Consider the following 26,116-nt stretch of genomic DNA (forward strand, 5'->3'; position numbering starts at 1 on the left):
ACTGAAATAAAAGTCAGCTATCAGTCTGATTGGCTTCTGTATGTGAAACGGGGAGAGGGCTGCATCTTGTCCTTTGCCTCAAACAGCAGAATATCTTGGGCATATGCCAGAAACCACATTGTTTTGTATTCAGTGGTCTGTGTTTGCCTTAGTCTGGACCAGGCACCCCCAAACTCGGCCCTCCAGGTGTTTTGGGACTACAATTCCCATCATCCCTGACCACTGGTCCTGTTAGCTAGGGATGATGGCAGTTGTAGTCCCAAAACATCTGGAGGGCTGAGTTTGGAGATGTCTGGTCTGGACTAAGGATTCTGAGCTCCTGTGTTCTGATTTGATGCATGATATCCATTTCAGGCTTTGGGCCTCTGCCATTGGCCCTTAAACTCTGAGTCATGGTTTGCAGCTTGGACGTTTAGACAGCCAATCACGTTGGGGGTGGGAGTGGCCCAGGCCTTCAGAAATGTATATAAGCAGTTGCTTTGCCCCTGTTGTCCAGTTCTGTAGTTCAATAAAGGTTCTTGCTGTTGTCACTGTGTCTTGCCTCATGGTAACCCACCTATACTTCACATATAATTTCTTCAACTGAGGCAGAACTGTGTGACAAGGTAGATGTCTGTTGCTACAGAAAATAAGCAACCCAACAGAAAAAGCTTTAAGCATTTAGAGAAACTAGATTGTCTCTATACTTACAGGTTTTCCTGCCAGCCAAATCCACAACAGGTGTACCTAAAGGGTTGCCCAAGAAACCTTTACTTCATGAAACAAATATTCACCCTAAAGTTTTGATTCTAAGGATTCAAATTTGTAAACTGCAATTTCAATTCTCTTGTTTACCCTTGTGAAATGAATTAAGAGAGTTGTAATGTCACCTTATTTTGAGTGTTCTGCTATACGGCAGCAAAGCACACACCACTTGAAGTTTCCAAGGGAAGCAATTCAACAGCTTTCACGTCTGCTGTTTGCGTGTTGAGGTCCCCAGGTCCACCCCAATAACTCACACATCACACAGAAGTTTTTGTTTAAGATTTTTGGCATAATTTTGGCCACAACTTTATTAAAATACAAATTTGTGAGTGGTTGCGTAGGCATTGGTTGCGACTATCTGCCCTCACCATGGGGGACAGACTGACATTCCGCACGATGCGAAAGTCAGAATGGGGGAATACACTTGGGGGTTACGCGGAGCAGGGAACCTGCCCTCAGCCCTCCCCAAATGCAACCAGGAGCTCATTGCTATGGCCCGAGCCCCCTTGACAGAGTGGACAAGCAATAGTTAGCCCCCAATTCCTTTAACGGAATCCCTTGCAGCAGCAGCATTAGAGGGGCAGGCACAGCCAATCCATGCCCCTCAACCAACCAAACCATAAACCAATGCCTAACCGCGAACCTTACAAGTTGTGACGATTTGCTACGCAGTAGGCAAAAACCAAATGGCCCCAGCCAATCAGCCAGATGGACAAAATTCCTACCAGGCCCCCGCTCCAAAGCAGACGACCCCATGACAGGCATAGCAAGGTCAAAGCGAACAACCCTATTCTAGGGAGGGAGGGACGGGCAATCTGATGCACGGGCGAAAAGAGGAAGCCCTAGCCTCGTGCGAGGAGTTTTACTATTTCTGGCTGTCAATCAAAAAATGGCAACATTAACTTCTTCCCAACAACAAGGGAAGCCCCAATCGTATCAGTGGCCAACGATCAATTAGCCCGCCCCCCAACTTTGGAGTGTCCTGGCGGCCCCCACCGCAACACGTGCTCTCCATGAAGGAGAACACGCTTTACCCTTTGCATCCTCAGCGTTCCCTGGCAACGCAAGATCACCCAGCAAGTAAATCAGGCTGACCTAACTAACATCTGGATAGTCTCAGAGAAGCCTTTGCTGATATATATTAGCATAGGATGCAGGACTGTTGCACACCAAAATACATAGTCTATTGTGAGATATTCAGCACTTGAAAACTAGAATTCACACAAGCTCCCATGTAGAAGTAGGATGTTTGTAAATGATACTTTGATTTAAATGGGGGGGGGGGGAATTAAATGAGTGAAAGAAAAATCTTCTGAATTGCCAGATGATATTAGAGCTGACCAAAAATGGGAAGCCCATTTTCACCAGCTATTTTGGTAATCCCTAAAATAGAATGAACTTGAAGGGGCTTGAAAGTGTAAACGGGGGAGCGGTATTAACCCTCATGATGTTCCGTTTTGAAAAGCTCAATTCACTAGAATTGATCTTGTGATGCTATTATTTATTATGCACCCATAAATTCTCAAGGTGATGTGAGCTTTTGTGGATGAATTCCATGTATTTTGAAGCAATTCTTTTGTTGTAATTTTTGTGATATAATTTGTCAGTCGGTTGTGTGTGGTTGTACTGAGAAAATTATACTGATGAGGTCTTTTCAGAGCACTCTCGGGGTCTTTACTCAAGGTCCTACCAAGCCAAAATGGCCAGGCCTGCTGCAGGTTAGACAAAAGCAACCCTGCAACAGTTTTGCTGCAATGAAATTGTCCGTACTGCATGCACAATGTTAACCATGCCAAAAATAAAACCCCAAATTGAAGGCAAGTAGTGGCACAAATTAAAGAACACAAATATCAAGCAGCCTCAGAAGAAATGCCTATTATCTACAAACAGCTGTGCTCATACTCAGTTTAATAAATATGCACCTGAGCTCAGAGACATTTTTGTATGGAAGGTTTCTTTTTAAAGAGATCAAATAAATTAATTTATAATTATTTGGAGAACCTACAAAGTGCCTTTCCACCTTCTATCTTATGATGTGAGCATTTTATTTTACAATTGGCTATGTTTGTAGCAAACTCCTGCTTTTGTGATTCCACAGGCCAAAGAAACAGCTGCTTGCAATTTATTTAATCAGCATTAGAATGCATAACCATTTCTATTTGGTCACTGTGACAGCCAAGCTGTTTTTCATATATAAAAATATCTCATTAGCCTGATTATGTGCAAATCTGGGGAAGTAGGTAGCAAACTGAGATTCGTGCAGAGTCTTAGTCCTGTTTTATCACATTCTAAATAAATAAATAAATAAATAAATAAATAAATAAATGCAATGTGAATGCTCCCTGTGGATACTCTGTCTTGTAAATAAGCCTACTGGTTTTGTTACATTATTTACATTAATATAGTAATATGAAAACATGAGCATACAAGGCCAGACCCGAAAGTATGATGATGCTGCCATGGAGCGAAGTTTTGTGTATGTGCAGAAGCTGACAGTCAAAAGCCAGAAGATGCTAGAGCAGCATTCTAGTGAGTCTGTAACTTTCCATTGTGCTCAACCCAAGCAGCTGTTGTTTTCTACTGGGTGCCTTATCTAAGTGCCAGGGTCACTGGGAAGTGTATATCTGCTGCCCAGTGAACAGTTTCTCATTCTCATTCTTTCACTGACTATCTCTTGTTTTCATTTTATAAATGTGTGGTGTAATTTTTATGCTGAAACTAGATTTTTGCTCTAAAAGGAGCCAAGTTGTGTCTTGCCAGGAATCTGGCAACAAACTGTAAGAATTATGCCTTAGTAAACCTCTGCTAATGATTTTTCTGTGTCCGGTGTCTTTTTGGAATGCATGCAACCGCCAAAGTCTGCTTCTCTGCTGTTCATGAACTAAAAAAGTAGACAACTTTTAGAAAATATCTGAAGGCAGCTCTCTATCGAGAAGTTTTTAATGTTTGATGCTTTATTATGTTGGATAAGCTGCCCAGAGTAGCTTTGGAAACCCAGCCAGATGGGCGGGGTATAAATAAAATAATAATGTACTAATTATTCTTATTCAATCAATGGTTGGAGGTGTCCCAGAACCTGGGGGCAAGGATCCTGACAAATGTTGCCTTTCAATATGCTGGTTAAATTCCAATGTTCTTAGAAGCTTTGTGTCCTGTTGACACTAATTTTTTTTGCAAAACATGTAATGGCCAGTAAAGAAAACAATAAATATCATCTGTCTTACACTTGGAAAGCATGTGCATGATTCGGCCAAAAATGTAAACACTTTTAAATCCCATTGATTTCAGTGAGGAAGCTAAACACATAATCTTGGCTGGATCATAGGCCGTGTAATTTCCAACATGTTCACACAGTCCAAATGCACACATCAAAGTAGAATGTACCCTCTTGGTATTTTGTAAAGCGTCCTGATCCCACAGCAAGTTGCAGGATCAAAACAATACTCTCTCTGTTTGCTGCTGCTGTTAATAATAATAATAATAATAATAATAATAACAACAATAACAACAACAGTAATAGTAATAATAATAATAATAATAGGATTCAGGATAGTTTTCAGTTAAAAGTAAATTTCCAACACTGGGCCACATCTACAGCATACCATTTAAAGCACATTGTTTCCTTGGGAACTGTTTTTTACCCATCAGAGAGCGACAATTCCCACCCCTCCTTAACAAACTTCATTTCCCAGGATTCTTTGGGGGAAGTTATGTGCTTTTGATGTATGGTGTGGATGAGGCAGAATCCAGGATAGGCCTTATTCAAAGCAGGAAGCAGGAAGCAGAAAGCAGGAAACAGGTTCCCCCCCTACATCCAGTGGGACTAACTGAATGGCAGAGCCCATCCTTTGTGGTATAAATCAGCTTCATATAGCCAACATGCTTAACTCTAATCAATGCATAAAGGGGATAAGACCATAGAGTAAGCTGTCCTGCCAGGGAGGAGGGGTTACCAAAGTCTTTCTTCTTTCACTTCTACCATGTGAACCCTACCAGTAGGGAAGTCTAAGCTGGATGCTCCAAGCTTAGACGACATGTCTTAAACAAACTATGTTTGTGTTTCTATACAAATAATTTAGAAACCTGTCTTTTCTTCCTGCTGTATGGAAAAGCACATGAAATGGACCTTTGGAGAGTTTGTAAGGAAACCATTTTAACTTACCAAACATGATCTTTTTGTATGCTAAGGGAAGTGGGAAACTTTGGAAGGAACTTGGAAGGGCTTTAAAGGTCTGACAGCCTATATTTCCATGTTTTACTCTGCCACATGTTTTGTGATTTTCTATCTCTGCTGGGGTCTCTCATCAATGAATACTTGCCCCAAACCAGGACCTAGGCATCTAGGGAATTCTCCTTTTATCTTACCATATCTAGCATTTTTCCTTTTAACCAAAATACAAAAACCAACGTGCTTTCCGTGCAGAAAGCCTTTGATTGAACCCCTGACTTCTCCAGTAAAAACAATAAGGTAGCAAGTGGTGAGAAAGACCCAGGTGCCAGCCAGAATAGACAATATTGGGCTAGATGGACAAAAGTCTGACCTTCTATATGGTAGCTTCCTATGTTTCAATGAATGTACTTTCTATAAGTAAGTGGTTTTCCATAATTCTTATGGGGAAACAGAAGTGCTATAGTTGAAGACAACATTCCAATGAGAGAAAAGACAACCCTGCAATATGCACAGAGCATTCAGAATCACACGGCAATCACAACCATCTCATGTAGTTGTTAATAATATTATTTACTACTACTACGTGGGTGGCGCTGTGGGTAAACCACAGAGCCTAGGACTTGCCGATCAGAAGGCTGGCGGTTCGAATCCCCGCGATGGGGTGAGCTCCTGTTGCTTGGTCCCTGCTCCTGCCAACCTAGCAGTTCGAAAGCACATCAAAGTGCAAGTAGATCAGTCTCCGGCGGGAAGGTAGACAGCGTTTCCATGCGCTGCTCTGGTTCGCCAGAGGTGGCATAGTCATGCTGGCCACATGACCCGGAAGCTGTCTGCAGACAAATGTCGGCTCCTTTAGCCAGTAAAGCAAGATGAGCGCTGCAACCCCAGAGTCATCTGCGACTGGTAACGGGTCCCTTTACCTTTTTACCTTCAGCCTGGATAGCTCATTTGGTGCTGATAGCATGGTGCTGATAATGCCAAGATTGCAGGTTTGATCCCTGTATGGGATAGCTGTAGATTCCTGCATTGCAGGGGGTTGGACTAGATGATCACCAGGGTACCTTCTATGATGAAGTTATATAATGAAGCACTAATAAAAATAATAATAATACTAATACCGTATTTTTCGCCCTATAGGATGCACCGGCCCATAGGACGCACCTAGTTTTTTGGGGGGGAAATAAAGGGGGGAAAATTATTTCCCCCCCCCCAGCCATGGATGTCTGCCCGAAGCGCTGATAGCTTCCTGAAGCCTGGAGAGCGAGAGGGGTTGGTGCGCACTGACCCCTCTCGCTCTCCACGCTTCAGCGAAAGCCTGCATTCGCCCCATAGGACGCACACAGATTTCCCCTTCATTTTTGGAGGGGAAAAAGTGCGTCCTATAGGGCGAAAAATACGGTAATACAGAGGAAACCAACTGTTAACACTTAGTCTAAATATCTCTAGCCATTCAACTTCAACTAACAACATATATATATATATAAATTCTGACATATGTTGTGACAGCTGTATTGGGAGAAAATTACAACAGGACACCCTTCAAGTGAATTTCATCAAATGACATTTATCTCTTATTAGAATAAAGTGTGTGCAGCACAGCTGCTTTGTGGGTTGACGTGTGATGAAAAGTTGCCATGAGATGAAAGTAAAGCTATTTGAGTTGCAGTTACATATAGTTCAAGTCCAATCCTCAGCTGCACAGTTCAGAGATGGCTGAATGGCAAGACCCAGTCAAAGTATCACCACAAACTGCAGATTATATCTACTCTGGCAAAGAAATTAAAACTATGAAAGGCCGTAAGTACAGCTTTCCCTTGTGAATACGAAAAAGAGAAGTCTAGTTTTCTTTGAATCTTTCCCTCAAATTTCTAGATAATGTTTTCCAGACATGAAAGAGGCTTGAAAATTATTTTAGATTTGTTTATCAGGATTTGCACTTATTGTACTTACATAAGGTGGCCAAAGGATATGGACAAGTGAGGGCTCTTCCATGCTTACACTTTCCCTTTTCCACATGAAAACCTGCTCCTTACTGCTGAATTGGAGCAAATGTCAGTCAGGTTTTCCACATATTGACATTTGCTCTGATTCAGCAGTAAAGAGTGTTTTTTTCCCTGGGAAAAGTGGCAGGGCAAACAGAAAACCTTTCAGCCCATGCCTTCTTGGCACGGGACAAGCGCATTGTGGAAGAGCCCTAAATGTTTGCTTCCATTATATAATCATCTCTTTTGAAGGCATCCAGGAAGGCTGCAGGATTGGAAGAGAGATGCTTTGTAGAATGAAATAAAGGACACTCACACACACCTCTTGTCCTCTTCAAAAGTAAGTGCAGTAAAAACCACACATCCTCATGAGAATTTCATATAATTCCCCCTCTCCTGCTTTGATAGTTTTCAGAGGCAATCTCTTTTCTCATCAATTGATGAAGAATAGGGCTGGATCAAAGAAGCAATTCAGTTAAATGCATTGTAAACTCATAGAAGGAAACCTGGTAGGGAAAGATGGAACTCCACAGCGCCATCTGGTTTCACATTGTTATATTGCATATATAATGCATACCAATCTAGCTGAGTCCTAGATTTAAAACACTGAAATGTTTGGCGCAGCTCTAGGGAAAAAAACATTAAACCCGTCAAAATATCCCACAATGGTGTCAATGGCAAAAAACCAGTATTCACTCCACATCACATGGCTGTAACCCCTCTAATATTATAGCTCAGCCTTTGCCAACCGTGTAAGCCCCAGTTGTTGGAATACAGCCCCAATCATCCCTCACCATTGACTGTGTTGGCTGGTGGTGATAGAGCTGTAGTCTAAAATATTTGGGGGGCACCAGGTCGGGGAAGTTTGTCATAGCTGTTACCCATTTATTATCTTTTGATCAGCTGAATAAGTGCTGCTGGTTAATCAGTGTTAGTGTTTTTGTTTTAAATGAAAGTTCCTACAAACACTAGAGCTGGCAAGTGCCTTAGAAAAGGCACTCCTCCTTTTCTCTCACCTCTTCTTCTCTCACCTGCTGTGACATCTGCATCAGCTAGAGAAAAAGAACACATCTCTTTCCCAAGCTATTGTCTTATTCATATGCAAATTTGTGCATATGTTATCAAATAAACCTCTCTTGAATTTTGTTTTTTGGGCTTCTCATGGGCATCTGGTTGGGAACTATGGGAACAGAATGCTGGACTAAATGAGCCTTTGTCTTGATCCAACAGGGCTCTTCCTATTTTTTAAAATGGTGAGATAAGACCCCCAAATGTCAAGGCCAAAATGGATCAGCCTGTTCAACTATCACATTCAGGATCTAAGAAGACCTGTTTGGGACTATGTGACCTGCCTTACTCCTGCGGTATTCTGAGCAGCCTTGCATCTCAAGAGCAAGGCATGTGATGCCTCTTCCACAGTGTCTAAAATCCCAAAGAAAGTTTGAAAATGTATAAAAATTCAGATATGCAACAGCGGATGAGATTTTGTTATTTTAAACATGCACAGACAAAACAGTGCAGACAAAAGTGACAAGTTCTATTGGGAAATTTTCATAATTCAATTAGCATTGCAAGCATTCAACATGAATGGCAATTAGCAGCCTCATTGGTTTAGAACAGGCCTGTCCAACTCCCAAGAGACTGCGATCTGCTCCCAGTATAAAAAAACTGACAGTGATCATTGAGGATTTACCAGAGTAGTTGACCTTTTTTTATGGGGGATTTACATAAAACACTCACCTTCAACTCCGCTGATAGCAAACACACGTGGTACTAGAGCCAATTGGTGTATTCCACATTGAAAAAAGAATAGGCCAAACTCTGCCCACTTGACGCGACAGAGGGACAGAGGGAGGGGGCGGTGACATTCATTCCACATTTAATTTAATCCCGCGATCGACCAGGATCACCAGGGGATCTACCTGTTGACTGCGGTCAACCGGTTGAACATGTCTGCTTTAGAACAACTGGGTATGAAATATTGGCTGGAAATTGAGCTCATAGTATAATCAGCTCCTCACACCCCACAGTGTGGCCTATGTTTTGGTCTTTTAACAAAGTTAAAGAATACAGGACAAAATTTTGGCCACCTCCTTTTTTGTGCATGCAAAATGTACCTTCTGCGCTACTTAGGAAGATTTAGCAAAATGATGGCCTGTTGTATTATTAAGAATCTGGAAACAAAATGCTAATTTTCCTGCCAAGATAATGCATTTTCTTAGATAAGTAAATGTTTTAGACTAGATGATTTTCATTGAATCTGGAAGATTGCAGGAAGCAATATTGTCTTAAGACATGTTTACTACTTCCCTAATGGCTGTCACACAAATGACATTTCATTTTGATTTGCTTTCAGATTAGAGCCTAAAGAAAATGTGCAGCGACACAAAAATCTGCCCCGTGCCTGTGTGATTGTGCACAGTAATTTGTGACCTAAGGCCTATTTTAAAAATCATATTCTGAATTTAGGACATTCTATTATTTCTGTGTATTTTCCAACTTCCCATCTTTTTGTAGCTGGAGGTGTGCAGAAAAGTTGAAGTGATTTGAATCTGTGTATTTCACATTCAGCAATCAGAACATCAAAACCCTGCCCCCGCCCACAACACCACAGAGCTTAAAGGTGCCTAAGTTTCAACATTCATTTCAACATTCATTTGTAAAGGAGGGTCAGTGCAGAATCTTAACTACCATTTAATTCAAATTACAGCTTTGGGTATATGGCACATGTTGAAATGTTCCCTAGGAAGGATAGAACCTTCCTGCCTATGGAAGGCTAACACACTGGGGAGGAAAATTTGAGCCTTGACATATGGGTGGGCCCTTAAGTTTCCAACACCGGTTATAGTGTTTGTGGGAGTTTAGTGCCAGAATTTATGTTTATTTTAGCTGGCTGGTTACAGTGGTACCTCAGGTTACAGGCGCTTCAGGTTACAGACGCTTTAGGTTACAGACTCCGCTAGCCCAGAAATAGTACCTCGGGTTAAGAACTTTGCTTCAGGATGAGAACAGAAATCGTGCAGCAGCAGCGCAGCGGCCCCATTAGCCCCATTAGCTAAAGTGGTGCTTCAGGTTAAGAACAGTTTCAGGTTAAGAATGGACCTCCAGAACTAATTAAGTACTTAACCCGAGGTACCACTGTATACTGTATTGGCCCAAATATAAGGCGCACTGCAAGTAAGCCGCACCTTTAAAATTCAAGGCTTATTTGTGAGTGTGGCCCACCCCCCCCCCCGCACTATGTTGCCAAGCCAGCGCTGGGGGAGGCTGGGAGCGGCGGGTGGGCTGTGCACCGTTGCCCTGTGCTCCCAGGCTGTTTCCTTGGGGAGGGAGCTATGCCTCCCCCTCTTCCCCCTCCCTCCCTCCTTCCTTACAGCAGCTCACACGCTGCTGTCCTGGACTGCTCTCTGGGGGGGGGAGCCGTGCCACTTTGCTGGGGGCCTCCCCCCACTCCCTCCCCCTTTCTTAGGCAGCTGGGGGAAGCTTGGGAGTGAAGGGCAGGCAGCACACTGCTGCCCTGCGCTCCTGGGCTGCTTCCTTGGGCGGGGGGGGGGAGCCATGTGGTACGAAATACTTTTTTTAAAAAGGTTCTGTATACACTGAGAGGATTTGCTTTTTCACAAGGCAGAGAATTCAAATATGCACCCCCCCCCCCATGTTGATACTGCCCTGAAATAGTATGTCATCTTGTCTGATTATGTGTTTTGCCTCTAGGCCAAGCTGAGGGTAAAGGTGCTATGTGTTAAGTTGTGGGTGAACATATCAGACGACGCAGCAATTCTTCAGACAGCTCTTGTTTATTCACAGGCCAGAACAGAACTGAGCTGATGGAGTGGCATACAAAGGATGAACAAGTTAAATCAGTGATAATAATAATAATAATAATAAATTTTATTTATATCCCGCCCTCCCCAGCCGAAGCCGGGCTCAGGGCGGCTAACAACACTAAAATAGTGCAACATTATAAAAACATCAAAGAATTAATTAAAATCAAAATTGATGGCAACCATAAACTAAAGTATTGTAAAGATTGCCAAAGGAGGGAGTCAGGCTGCGCCCTGACCAAAGGCCTGGTGGAACAGCTCTGTCTTGCAGGCCCTGCGGAAAGATGTCAAGTCCTGGAGGGCCCTTGTCTCTTGTGACAGAGCGTTCCACCAGGTTGGAGCCACAGCCGAAAAAGCCCTGGCTCTAGTTGAGGCCAGCCTAACCTCTCTGAGGCCTGGGACCTTCAAGATGTTTTTATTTGAAGACCGTAAGTTCCTCTGTGGGGCATACCAGGAGAGGCGGTCCCGTAGATACGAGGGTCCTAGGCCGTATAGGGCTTTGAAGGTTAAAACCAGCACCTTAAACCTGATCCTGTACTCCACCGGGAGCCAGTGCAGCTGGTATAGCACCGGGTGAATAGATGATAGATTGGGCAAGAGATGTAGGACATAACATAATGTTTGAGGATTGGGAAAGATTGTGGAAGAAGGGGGTCAAGTTCACTGCATGTATGGTGTTAAAGGTACATACTGAAAACATAATGAAAATGTTGTATAGATGATATCTGACTCCTGTTAAATTAGCAAAGATTTAACACAATTGTGATAATCTATGTTGGAAATGTAAAGAAAAAAAAGTACTTTCTATCATATGTGGTGGACTGCCCCAAGATGAAAGACTTCTGGGAAAAGATTTATAATGAATTAAAAAAAATGTTGAAATATACATTTATAAAGAAACCAGAAGCTTTTCTTCTTGGAATAACAGGTTTGGAATTGCCCAAGAAAGATGTTAAAATATTTTTGTATGCTGCAACTGCTGCTCGAATCTTATTAGCTAAGAACTGGAAAACACAAGAAGTACCAACAGTGGAATGGATTTTTTGGAGCTAGCCGACCTGACTGGAAGAGTCCGTGACCAGAAGGAGGAGTACCACCAGGAAGAATGGATGAAATTTAATGACTATTTAATTAAATATGTTAAGTTAAATTAATTGGAAAAAGCTTGCAAATACCAGATAGGCTTAGGATTTAAATATGTAATGTGATGAACTAATATGTTTAATGCGGAATTGGAAAGAAAGAAAGATGTTAAGTGATTAAGTTAATTTTATAAGAATACTGATTTGGAAAACCGTTAAAATGAAATGCGCTGAAATTCAACCAGGCGGATACGGGGAAGTCACTTAACAATGTTAATTAGATTAGCTTTAATAAGGTTATGATTATGCTTGTTTGTTTTTTGTTTGTGTGTTTAAAATTTTGTGAAAATCAATAAAAAAATTCGGAAAGAAAAAAGAAAAAAGGACAGAACTGAGCTAAAGGGTTCAGCCAACCAGCTTATATAGAGCTCAACTACAACGCAACAGTAACAACTTTCTGTAACTATCCAATCACTGAATGTCACTTTCAATTCCTTATTTGCATATGTGGACCTGAGTGAAAGCTATCTACAGTATCCCCCTGCTGGCCCAGGGTGAGAACTTCAGTACATAACACTATGCTTCAGCTTAGACACTGTGGCTCACTAGGAGCTGCAGGTTGTACAGAGGGTGCTATGGGCAGCACAGCTAACAACCTCATGCACTAATTTTTCCCATGTGAACTTGAGTAGGTTGAATAAAGTTCTTCAAAGGAATAACAAACTTCCTGTTACCATCCCTTACAGCACCTCCCCCTCCCCCATTTCTGTCTTTCATGAATGTAGCCAAATGTCCTAACCACTTTGTCAGGCCTCTCTTCCTAAATAATATTGAACTCTACCAACATGGCCCGACTTGGAATGGGGCAGCGAGTTGAGGGTGTGTCCATACATTACAGAATCTCCTTGGAAGTTACATAGTTCTTCCCTGCAGCATCCCTTCCAGGCAGCTTGTTACAAGTATGTGCAGCCATTCACCACCCATGAAAAAATAAAGAAGTATACATTTCCAGGGCACCTTTTAAAGTGTGGCTAAACTGTCTCTCAGGAGCTGGGGCCAGTTCTTGCTCTCTCCAATAGTGTTCCAGGCTTCAGCCAGTTTTGGACTCACACATGATAAATATATACTTAAGAAAAGCCATGAACTGGAAATATAACAGCCTACCCCAATATGCCCACCCCTTTTTCATTTAGTGTAAACACGACCTATTCACCTAGTGACTTAATGAAGCAAATCTAGTGATGCTCTTGGATGTGCAAAATGGCCCAAATGGTAACCAACGTGTATCTATACAGGCAACTCCCTATTTATGCAGGGATTACCTTCTAGCCTCCTGCACATTTAGGGAAATGTATGTAAATGGGGAGGGACGTAATGGTCAGGGGTCCCTTTACCTTTTATCTAAATGGAGAGCACCCCCACCGTGCCTCTGGCTCGTGAGGAGACCCTCCCTGGAGCCCTATATGCTCAGTCATGCGTGAATTGAATGTACATAAATGGGGGGATGCCTGTATTTAATAAATTACTGTTTTGTTTAATTTGATCCTGACCTTTTTTTTAAAAAAAAAAATACATTCACTGGAACAGGACAAATTGTTATTGATCTTTATTTTCTTGATCTGATCTTGAGGTACCTAGCTGGATAATTCAGTTATCCAATCATCAATATTAGAATTTAATGTAAATATATTACAATTCATTGCAAATCATCAATGTATAGTAAACAGCAAATGATTTTTTAAAAAAACCGTTTTTGAAGTCTCTCCTTATTTAGATAGCTTAGTGTCCACTTAAGACTTCAATGTCTTGAGCAGGCTTCCTCAACCTCAACCCTCTAGATGTTTTGAGACTACAATTCCCATCATCCCTGACCAGTGGTCCTGCTAGCTAGGGATCATGGGAGTTGTAGGCCAAAAAACATCTGGAGGGCCGAGTTTGAGGAAGCCTGGTCTTGAGAATAAGCCCCTCTGAAAATAATGGAATTTATTTCTGAGTACAAGATTGAAATGTATTTCCACCCATGGTATTATACAACCTTAGACTTATTTACATAAAGAAAAGTTCTCTCTCTCTTTTGGGTTTGTCAATAAGTTGCATAAAGTACATCAATCAGAATGACAGATGGCATATTGGCTAACACAGATCCCAATCCATTATTTGTAATGAAGGCAACAGGATTTTTTGCATGATGAAAAAGTAGCACTTTCCCATATTTTAGTTGGCATTGTTTGTGGGTAACTAAACCTATTCTGAAGAATATTTTTTTCTCTAACAGGAAAAGGTATCTTGAATTTCTTATGGTAGCATATTAATCCTATGAACAGCTAAGTAGATGAAATACCATTTTCAAGCAGGGTTAAAAAGCCAAAACTATATTTTTGGTTTTTCACTTCAACTAAAGAAGTAACACACATTTTGGTTTTGTGTGGATTACTGACCCTACTTTTTAAACTACTAACATCTGAACCAGTACTGAATGATACCTTTTTTGCTGACTTTGGAGATTAATGATCACAATTCTCCTTTAAAAATGTTTTTACATCACCAAGTTGCCTTACAAAGTTGGCTCTCTTTCTTTGCATGTTCTAACAATAGCTGACTGGATGTCTCAACCTGGGGCCTCCCATTGTTCATAAGATTAAAGTACTCTTTTCTCCGCCTAAAGAAACATAAAATTGCAATACAATTGTGAGTAGCTCATTGGGAAGTGGCTGAAGGAGAGAGGCAGACTGGGCTAAGGATTCTGAATTTTGTTGCTGCTGTTTGAACTGGAGAAATGAACCCATTGCTACTGAAAAGCAATGGCAGAGCATGACACTTTAGTTACATGTATCAGGACCTGTTTATGTCCTATCTAGAGTAGTATGAGCATTGCCATCCCATAGTTGCTTTCAACTGTTCTAGGTATTATCTGCAAATTCTGTTCATGTAATTGATGTTTATTTCATGGTTACAAAGTAAACTAGTAATTCTGCTTCTTAACAGGGGGTGCCAATCTACTTAGCCACATTAGAAAATTTTGTAGATGTTTCTGGTGGTAGTCTAGGAGCAACTATGCTTGTCAGTAACCAAGCTGTTGTAAAAATCACGACCAGTGTCAACTCCGGGCTTGGGAGGGCACTTAGGCAAGAAACCTCCACGGCCCTCCCTCCTGTCTCGGTGTGGCTCCCTCCTCACCAGCAGGTTTGTAGACACTTGCCAGTGGGTCATCTACTGAGGTGTGGCCACTTGGAAGATGCACAAGTAGGCTGATCCTTGACGCCAAATGGGGCCTTAACCCTTAACCCTTAAGTTATTCTCAAGGAATCTGACTGTTCATGTGGACTCTCCCACTGATTGCTCTTCAGGTAGTAATAAATAATAATAATAATAATAATAATAATAATAATAATAATAATATTTATACCCTGCCTATCTGGCTGGGTTTCCCCAGCCACTCTTGGATACTAGGGGCTCCAAACTTGCAATAAGTCACAGTCTGCTGGAAATTTGGTTGAGAGGCTACTGTCTGGTAAATGGAAGCCATTTGATTCACATGATTTATTGGTTTTTCACCAAGATTTGAACCAGTATCTTCCACACATCATTTTAAACCATGTGAACAATAGCAGAAGCAGCTTCTCTCTCCCCCCCCCCTCTCTCACACACACGTATCAGTAGGCATGGCCCTTTACAGTGTACAAGAGGACAAGTTCCCGCCCCGAGGAGCTTACAATCTAATATTTGGCACAAAGGAATGGGAGGGAAGCAAAGGCAGGGGTAAACGGAACAGAACACACGATGGTTTCCATTACACATACTTAGGCTGAGTTACAATCAAGCACGAAAACTAGTGAAAAATACATGAGTTAAAAGCTTCATAGAAAAGGTGGGTCTTGAGGAGGGGTGTGAAGGAAACAAGGGAGGTGACAACTCTGTGAGGCAGAGCCTATTGAGGGAGCAGACGATCTTTGGATGGCTGAGAGTAGGGGGTCTGAGAAAGTGATAATCACAGGCAAGGATGTGCTTGGATAAAAGTAGTGAGATACCTGTGGTGTGGCAGGGAAATAACAAATACTATGTGCTGGATCTGGGAGCAGAAAGGAATACAGTATAGGAATTTAAGATGGGTGTCAGTTTATCAGAGCAATGAGAGGTGAAGGTTTTGGCAGCAGAGTCCAGAACAGAAATGAGGGGACCAAGGTGAGTCTATGGAAGACCCAGAATGGATAGGATTCCAGTCATTAAGACAGGACAGGGACCCAGGTTTTTGCTGAAGAGGTTTATTTGTAGGGGGTGCAATGCTGTATAGGGAGAAGCAAAATGACTGAATATGGAGACAGAGGACAGAGAAACCAATATGTATGAGGAGAGCAGAACTTTGGCGTTAAGAAGTTTGGTCTCAGGCATACTGAGTTTGAAACAATGACAAAGCATCCAGTGAGACTTACTAGCGTGCAAGTTGGATATGTAGAATGGGAGGGGAAGGAGGGCAGTTTAGGGGTCAAGGGGCTGAGCTGGGGGTCATCTCTGTAGACACAGGTAACTGAAAGTCATGGGATTTTATGAGGTTACCAGGGAATATCGTGGAGTGAGTGGTTTTAGCAGCAATGTTATAAAGGTGTATGTAAAAATGGATTGTTAACAGGTGAGAATCCAAAGTTATAATATATTAAGTTAAAGGATTAAGACAAAAACAAAGAGGGAAAGGAATTGCTGAATTAACTAATTGAACTGGAATACAAAAAAGGGAGGTGAGAGGAGGTCAGGGAAGCAAGGAAATGAAATGTAAGGTATGGAAAGATTGATTTGTTTTTAAGTGTTTTTTATCTTTTTTCTGTATTTTGTATTTTGTATTTTTTCTCTTTTCTCTTTTTTTTCTTTTTTCTTTTTTCCCCTTTTTTCTTTTTTCTTTTCTTTTTATCTATGTAATCTTTTTGAAACCTTAATAAATATCTTTTTTTTTTTTTTTAAAAAAGGAATATCGTGGAGTGAGGAAAATAGCAGAAAGCTGCTAACAGAGAGACAAAGGACCCCAACACGGAGAAAGAAATACGAGAACACAGAGCTTTCCGTAATTGAAACACTGGAAGATAGGAAGGAAGAAAATCATATGAGCACAGAATTGTGGCCAGTTACAGGTGCCACATAATACCCATTCCACATGTGAAAGAAATTATTCTTTCAATGTGGTGGCATCTACACTTTGGAACTCAGACAAACATCTTACCTCTTCCCCTTTCTTCAATATCTGACCAACCCAAAACATGGCTCCGTCACACAAAAATTTGAAGCAAGCTTGAATTTTAAAACTGCACATTTAAGATAAGCAGCTGCTGAATTTAAGGCCAATTTAAGCACAGGAAAACCATTTCTTAACATTTTTAAACCTTAAGTACAAAACTTATCCACTTCTAGAGAAAACAAAGATCTCTAACAGGAGGGCTATTTCAGAAGGCTATTTCAGAGTCCTGTCGAGAAGAAAGTGCTGCCCAGGCCTTCTTCTCGGCACGAGCCTGACTGGGCAACCCTTTTCACAATTTGAGCCCATGCTATGGTTCTTTAAGGTGCCTGGTATTAGACTTAGACTACAGGTGGGTGTTACCCTTATACTAAAAAATAACCTCCGGACCTAACGATCCCTCATGACCAGTCGTTCGCTTTCCTTGCTACTGAGCTGTCAGCGGCACAAAGTGTTAAAGTTTGTTGGGTCGTATAATTTTGACCCACTGAGTCTGCTGCAACGGCCCTGCAATAAATTTGATTTATTGCCACTCCGACAAACTTCAATGGCGCCCACACATTTCCATTCCGCGCGCTGCCACTCTCCTCAGTGGCCGGATAATAGCAGAGTTCACACGCAGCATAAAATGGCTTGTCTGTGTCGACGTGGTGTCTTGAATAACTCAGCTCGACACCAGGCTTCTAATCTAAAACTCTCTATTTAGTAGCACTCAAAACAGAAAAGAGAGAGAGTCCCGCCTACTCCCCCCCCCGACGATCTCTATAATCGCTTCTGCATGCGCTGGTTTTCGGATGATCCTGGGATCTTACAAGTAGTTGTTTATGGCTGGCCTGATTGAGCATTGCTTCTTCTTGTTAGCCCCACTGGAACTCCAGTTATTTCCAGACCCTGCGGATCGCTGGAGGCCTGGTGATTCCTCCTGGCAATTCGCCTGGTGCACACTTGTCAGGGAACTGACATCGGAGCTAGAGGCAGAGGGAAGGCTCTCAAATGATGCTGGAGAAGGGCCCAGATTTAAGAAACGCCCACTGACGGATTCTGCTAGCGACTGAGGCAGCCACGAAGTGAAGGGCTGTCCAGACTGAAAGGTTTAACAAGGCAACAAAGCCAGGAGAGGCGGCAACTTACGCACGAGCAACCCATACTCATTACAGCAATCCGTCAGTCCCTGACGTCGCTCGTGCACAGCGATAGGCAGGCAGCATCATGAGCAAAACCGGAGAAGCTGGCGCCACGGAGGGAGCAGCTGGAGTGCAAAATCTGGTGGAGAGGAACCGAGATTTGGAACAGCATGTGGCTCTGCTGACGGCGCGGCTGGACGAAAGGCGGTCTCAGGATGCTCAGGTCAGACTCACCCCCGTAGCAAGGAAGGTACCGGGACTGGTACACAAGTTTGGAGGGAAACCCCAGGACTACAGTGCGTTCCGAATGGAAATAGAGTACGCGTTGGAACTGCAACAGAATGATTTTGCAGACGATGGGGAGAGGGTTGCCTATATTGTCGGACATCTGCAGGATGGGGCCAGAGAATGGATCAGGCCCCTAATGGCAATGCAGAATGCTGCCTTGAAAGACCTGAGGAAATTCTTCCAGGCGATGGATGCGATGTATTCCAGTGATGTACAGCAAAGTGTGACTCGGCGGGAACTGATGGGCTGCAAACAGGGGAACCAGTCAGTTAGAGACTACTGGTCACGCTTTGCCATGTTAGTCCACCAGCTCGGGTGGGATTTGGACTCTGAACCCATTCAAATGCTGTTCGAGGAGGGGTTGTCCCCAACAGTGAAGGACGAGCTTTCCCGTGCACCCCGCCCGCAGTCGATGGATCAGCTGACCAAGGCTGTGCTTGCGATTGGTGTAAGGCAGGAAGCGCGGGCCCAGGAGAAGCGGGAAGGGAGAGAGCAACGTTACCATGACTACCGCATTCCTGAAATACCAAGGCAGCCTTCCCCGCCGGCGGAGCCAATGGAAATAGATGGGGCGCGCGCGGGGGAGATTTCAAACTCCAGTGAAGGTCGCAAGAGGGAGGGAAAGGATGGGAAAACCACCAAGAAGTGTTTTCTCTGCCAGCGGCCAGGACATTTCGCCAGGGTCTGCCCGCAAAGAAAGGCCTGGCAAGGGATGGTGGGAGCTGCAGGGAGTGAGGAGGAGATGGTAAAGGAGCAGGGAAACGCCAGCGCTTGGCTGCCACTCAGCGGGCACAGCAGCCAGGCCAGCAACCAATAGAAGTGCCCCGACCAGACCCCCCCAGGGCGGCGATAGCCATAGAAGTGGTGCTAGAACTCCCAAATGGGCACCCAGTCAAGGTGAAAGGGCTGTTGGATTCAGGCAGTTCCTGCAATTTCTTCAGCAAGGACTTTGCACTAGAGCACCAGCTCCACCTGCTGCCCCTGGATTTCCCCTTGCAAGTAACCACCATTGATGGCAGGGAGCTTCTGGGAGGGGAAGTGACACACCAGACCCCACCAATGAGAATGAGGGTTTCCAGGCACACGGAGACCATCGCCTTTCACGTAGCCTCACTGGCAGGGCCCCCAATAATATTAGGGATGAGCTGGCTAGCACAACATGATCCAGTGGTGGCATGGCATCAGAGAACGGTCACCTTTGGGTCCGCTTACTGCTTGGAACACTGTCTAGGGGGAGAAACCCCAAGAATGACCGTGGCCAGGGTGGCTGGGATAGCTGTGGAGCCGAAAGGGGAGGTGCCACCACAATATGCTGACCTGCAGGAGGTCTTCAGCGAGAAGGAGGCAAATAGACTACCCCCACATAGGCCCTTTGACTACCAAATCAACTTGCTCCCTGGGGTGCAGCTACCGGTGGGTAAACTGTATGCCATGTTGGACAGGGAGATGAAGGAGTTGCGGGAGTTTATTGACAAGAACCTGAAGAGGGGGTTCATAAGGGAATCAAAGGCGGTGGGGGGCAGTCCGGTGTTCTTCGTGGACAAAAAAGGGACTAACCAGCCCAGATTGGTCGTAGATTTTAGGGCGTTAAATTTGGTATCAGAACCCGTGACCTTCCCAATGCCCAGGATTGACGACATTTTAACATGGGTGAGGCAGGGAAAGATTTTTACCAAGCTGGACCTCAGGGGAGCCTAAAATTTGATTAGGATGAGGGAGGGGGACAAATGGAAGACCACAATGTTCACCCCCCTGGGGGCCTTTGAGTACTTAGTTATGCCATTTGGATTACAGTCAGGCTCCGCCTGTTTTCAAGCTTTCATGCACCACGTGTTGGGATCCCTGCTGTACAAGAACTGCGTAGCCTTCTTGGAACAACATTTTAATCTATTCGGACAATGAGAAGCAACATGTCAGAGACGTCAGGGAAGTGCTAAAGAGACTGCAGAAGCATCAGTTGTGGGTCAAGCTGGAAAAATGTCAGTTTCACGCCAGAGAAGTTGAGTTTCTGGGGTACAAGTTATCAGACAAAGGCTTAGCGATGGACCCAAGCAAGGTGCAGGCAGTGCTGGAGTGGAAGGCTCCCAAAACCCGGAAGGACGTGCAGAGGTTCCTAGGGTTCAGCAACTTCTACAGGAAGTTCATCAAGAACTTCGCCCACTTGACAGCACCCATCACAGATTGTCTCAGTAGCAAAAGGAAGTTCGCCTGGACAGAGGAGGCGTAACAATCCTTTGAAAAACTGAAGAAGGCGTTCGCATCGGAAGAGCAGCTCCTGCATGTGGATCTGGAGAAATCCATGAGGCTAGAGACCGACGCGTCCGACAGAGCCATTGGGGCGGTTCTTTTGCAGCCAGGGAGGAGCAAGCAGGAATGGAGACTGTGTGCCTTTTTCTCGAGAAAGCTGAACAAGTCGGAGCAAAACTATACTGTATATGACCGCGAACTACTTGCGATCTATGCGGCGTTTCGTTGATGGCGACATCTACTAATAGGGGCGCAGCACAAGATCCAGGTTTGTACAGATCACAAGAACTTGGAATACTGGAGGACCGCACGAGTGCTCAACCAGAGACAGATTCGATGGGCACAGGAGTTCTCCAAATTTTCCTTCGAAATCTGATACGTGCCAGGAGAGGAAAACGTGAGAGCAGATGCTCTCTCCCAGAAACCGGAGTACTTGGAAGGAGAGGGGCCACCGGAGATACGACACGTGATCCCCGTGGACTGATGGGTGTGTGGGGGAACCATGGTGGGGCAACGAGAACTGGCTGGACTTACTAGAAACGACGTGTTCGCACAAACTAAAATCCGGGAACTCTGAGACAGAAGAGAAACACAAGGAGGGTTTGAGGAGAAGGAAGGGGCGCTGTACTATAAGGGGGCGCTGTATGTACCGGGGGAGACCCTACGGGGGAAGGTACTCAAACAACTCCACGACAACCCCACAGCTGGGCACTTTGGACAGCACAAAACCATGATGCTCGTCACCAGGCAGTTCTGGTGGCCCAGGGTGAGGGAGGATGTACGGGAATATGTATGGGGTTGCGACCGCTGCCAAAGCACAAAGGGGGAGCGGGCTGCCCCCGCAGGATTACTGGAACCCTTACCCACTCTGGGGAAACCTTGGGAGGTGGTGTCCATTGATTTTATGACCAATTTGCCCAAGTCCCGGGGGAAGATAGCAGTCATGGTAGTGGTCGATCTACTAACAAAAATGTGCCATTTTATAGCTTGCTCACATGCGGTCACGGCAGAGGAAACAGCCAGGTTGTTTGTAGATCACATCTTCAGGTTGCATGGGGCTCCCTCGAGGGTTATCTCCGACCGCGGGAAACAATTTACTTCCCGGTTCTGGAGGAAGCTCATGAGCTTGCTGCAGGTCGAAGTGGGCTTCTCAACGGCGAGACACCCGGAAACCAACGGGCAAGCAGAAAGAGCGAACAGTATACTCCAGCAATACCTACGCTGCTACGTCAGCGAGAGGCAGAACGATTGGGTAGAGAAACTAGCGCTGGCTGAATTTGCGTACAATAACGCTGAACATGTGTCAACGGGAATGAGCCCGTTCATGGCCAATTATGGGTGTCACCCCAGGGCCTTCCCGGAGAGTGGGGAGGAAGGTTGGAGCGTACCGGCGGCAGAGCAATTTGTGGAAGAAATGGAAGCCCTGCACCAGCAACTTAAGATGAACTTGGAGCGGGCCAAGGAAATTTACAAGAGGCAGGCAGACAAGCGCCATAGGGAAGGGGAGACCATACGGGTGGGAGATCGGGTGTGGTTGTCAACCCAAGGGTTACCTTTTAAGGGGGGGTGCAAGAAGTTGCAGCCCAGGCGGCTGGGACCGTTTGAGGTAACACAGCAGGTGAACCCCGTGGCATTCAAGCTCAAATTGCCAGACAGCATGAAGATACACCCGGTGTTCCATAGGTCCCTACTCTCACTGTACAGGGAAGGACGGGGATTCCCGGGGCGAGAGGGAGAAGTCACCACACACCCGCAGGTAGAAGAGAGGGAGCACCACCACTTGGCCATGGAAATACTTGATTCAAGGTGGCGAGGGCGCCAGGTGGAGTACTTGGTGGCTTGGGAGGGAGAACCCGGGTCGGAAAACACGTGGGTTCCCGTGGAGGCAATCACTGACGGGTATCTGGTGGAGGAATTCCACCGCCTGTTCCCGGACAAACCCAAACCACTAGCGAGATTCTGGGAGGAGCAATTTGGAACCACAGACGATGAAGAGGATTTTGTGGGTTTTTCTGTCTCTGAAGGGGAGGGAGAAGAGGCTTTGGAGGAAGAAGAATCAGACTGGGAGGCCCACCCCGCGGGAAGGGATCAGAACGGGTGGGAAGCGGGTTTTGAATCCTCAGAGGATGGCAACAGCTCCTTCTGGGGGTTCCCTGCATCATCGGCCGAAGAAAGGGACGAAGTTGGGTCAACAGGTTGGGCCGGGGGTTGAGGGGGTCCTGGGGGGGAGGTGGATATCAGGGAACTGACATCGGAGCTAGAGGCAGAGGGATGGCTCTCAAATGATGCTGGAGAAGGGCCCAGCAGGGAGAGAGGCAGCTCCGCAGATGGGGAAGCAAATCAGTGCAACACCAGGGATAAAGGGGGGCAGATGGGGGAATCGGCGAGAGGGCTCCAGGACTCTTCACTGGACACCAGCGGGGAGAGCACGGGTCCTCCGCTACCCACGCCCTCACTGCGCAGAAGACTTCCGCGCAGGGAGAGTAGGAGGAGACTGGGTGTCAAACAACTTTTATGTTGGAAAAGATTTAAGAAACGCCCACTGACGGATTCTGCTAGCGACTGAGGCAGCCACGAAGTGAAGGGCTGCCCAGACTGAAAGGTTTAACAAGGCAACAAAGCCAGGAGAGGCGGCAACTTACGCACGAGCAACCCATACTCATTAGAGCACTGGATCACCAGTCCTTCCTCACCCCCAGAATCCAGTCAACCGAAATTCCTGGCTGGCTCACCAAACTGTTATAAGAAAAAAAACTGCCTTTTTTCCCTTATGGGGCATTCAAGAGCCCATATAGAGTCCTTAAGTGGGTCCCCTATTGGTATGAGAAAATAACAGAGGCCAACCAGAGTATATTGAGAAGCAAAGTGGCTACTAAGTCTGATCTTTATTAAACTGTTGCAACAGGGTCCTCACTCACCACATGCAGGAGGGAGGAGAGAACCCAGAACAATGGTGCGCAAACCCTTATATAGACTTTTGAAGTTGCCCACCCTGTAGCCCAAGACCACCCCCCGAAACATCATATATACATCACAGAAGAAGGCGGTCTACAGCGGAAATCCTGTTTGCCAGGATACCTGATAATGGTCAGGTAGGTTTGTGATGGTTAATAGTTTAGTTCCCGAATCCAGGTCACAGGCTCACCCTATTCATACACAAATATGCCCTTAAGACAGAATTTGTAAGCAAAACACAATGGGAAGACTTTCCCATTTCATTTCTCCTTGCAGAGAAATACTGGAGGTCAATTTGGGAGAGTCAAAATAGCTTCAGGATAGCTCTCCTATACTATTTCAGACCCGTGGTTTATATACTTATATGTTTGCCTTGTACATTTATGAATATTTTATTTATTTATTTAAGACCTTAGAATTCTTATAACACTGGTTTACATTTTTTTGATTTTTTTTATTAATAATCTTACTGTTTTATTCTGTTTGTAAACCACTTCGAGGTTTTCTACAATCAAGTGATACATACAGCTTAGGAAATAAATACATCAAATTTTTAAAATTGTATTAAAAGGCCTGGGAGGAGAGGGGGAAAAAGGAATTTCCCTGGTGCTAGAAAGACATTAAAGCAGGTTCCAGGCAAGTCTCTATAGTGAGACCATTCCATGGAGAGGGCTCTAGGGGAGAGCAGCGGGGTTGTCAACCCCTCAAATGAGACAGCAGAGGAAGAAGAAAGGGTTGAGGCGGAAGAAGCAGGGAAAACTAGGCAAAGAAAAGGAAGAGGAGAGATCAGAGCAGATGGTGTCAGTTTTTACACTGAAGAAGATGGCAAATACTATATTTAAGCGGACCATAAAAATGTTGAGCCCATTTTCTTGGCCTGTTCTATTGGGATAGCCACGATTAGCTTGAACTAAATGGGCTAATGCCATAAGAAAAAGCAGTTGTGTGATGGTCTTTAGAACACAGAAAAAAATGCATCCACTGGGTTTTTGAAATGCGCTGCCAGCTGGACTTCAGCAGTTTACAGGCCCATACGAAAACTCAATGTGTTATCACATGGCCAGCGCTCGCAGCTCACAGCCCATGCACCATGCCAGAGCTGACTGCAGAAATGGGCCAGAACTTCTCTGGTCCAATCTAATCTCATTCTCTCCTTATTTGAGGCATATGTTATAGTTCACAGTACTCCATCTCTCTATGCTTGATATCCACAGCTGCTCTCCCAACTTATTATGTACAATCTGCCGTTCTATCAGTGATCAACAATTAGACTGACTACCAAACCAGACCTCAGCATAGGTTGGGACTGAACAGCTTGGCTGTGGTGTAAACTATTATTCTCTGCCACCCCACCCAAACATCTGCCTGAATTTCCTATCTATTTAGGGTTGCTATACATCCAGACATACATGGAATACTGCTGCAGGAAGCAGTGTCCAGGAGGAAAGCGGCCAAAATGTCCGAGAAAATCCAGTCGAAGAGCAACCCATGTTGGCAGTGCTGTTTTTGGTGGGTGTAATTTTTTAAAAAGCTCAAAAACGTATTTTTTTGCGATTTTGCCAAAAAAGTTCAACAAATGTGGGCAAAACTGAAAGAAAAAACTTTTGTGTCTGGATTTTCATTTTTTAAAATATGGCAACCCTCTAACTGTTACATTCTGAACTTTTCTTCTGTCATCATGTGGACCAGCAAGTTAATATTTATAACACCAAAGATGTGATACTCAAGAAGTAAAATGATGCCCCAGATTCACTACTGTGATGTAAAGGCAAATGCACACATTATAAATAGGCCTCAGTATGTAAATATATGAACATATTTACCGCCTGAAGGTATTTCTGTCCAAAAGCATTAAGGTGCCACACACACTAAACATACCACTAAGCAGCATGGAATTTTTTTAAAATATGCAAGCACCATCATACTAATTGCACTACAATGCCAAGAATGTCATCAGTAGCAGCAAAGATAACATACAAGGAATTCATATGTCTATAAATAAAAATACGGGACTGAGGAAGAGAAAAATTCAGCTAAGAAGAAAGGTGCATCTAATACTTCAGGCGACTCCTCTATTTCAATTCTGAAATACATGCCACTGTCTACACAAGTCTCATTAAGTCCTCTAAGAGGGAAATCTATGCAAAAATTAAGCTGTTTGTCTTAAGTAAAATGATAAGTACCCTCCAGATAATCCCATCACTGACAGAATCTTAATCAGATTTATGGCCCCAGAAGTACAGTGGTGCCTCGCAAGACGAAATTAATTCGTTCCGCAAGTTTTTTCTTCTTGCGAGTTTTTCGTCTTGCGATGCACGGTTTCCCATAGGAATGCATTGAAAATCAATTAATGCGTTCCTAGGGAAACCGCCTTCAGACCAGGTCCGGGGACAGTCTGTCCCCCGACCTCTTCTGAAGGCTGGGGGGGGGGGGACAAGGGCTTTTCTTCCCACCCCCAGCATTTTAAAAAACCCCGGGACA

The 26,116-nt window shown here is 44.4% G+C and overlaps 1 protein-coding gene across 11 annotated transcripts in view; it reads right to left on the reverse strand.

The window, feature by feature from the left end:
- LMNTD1 (lamin tail domain containing 1) overlaps nt 1–26,116 on the reverse strand; it is a 242,816-nt gene that overhangs the window by 77,950 nt on the left and 138,750 nt on the right. The window contains exon 11 of one of the 11 annotated variants that reach the window (XR_013991154.1): nt 14,284–14,459. The exons of the other annotated variants lie outside the window; for them this stretch is intronic. The gene's annotated coding sequence lies outside the window, so the exon portion shown is untranslated. The remainder of the gene's footprint in view (nt 1–14,283; nt 14,460–26,116) is intronic. 11 annotated transcript variants of the gene reach the window in all.

Source organism: Podarcis pityusensis (genome assembly GCF_964106645.2).
Source record: "Podarcis pityusensis genome assembly, chromosome: 10".
In the NCBI taxonomy this organism is placed as follows: domain Eukaryota; kingdom Metazoa; phylum Chordata; class Lepidosauria; order Squamata; family Lacertidae; genus Podarcis; species Podarcis pityusensis.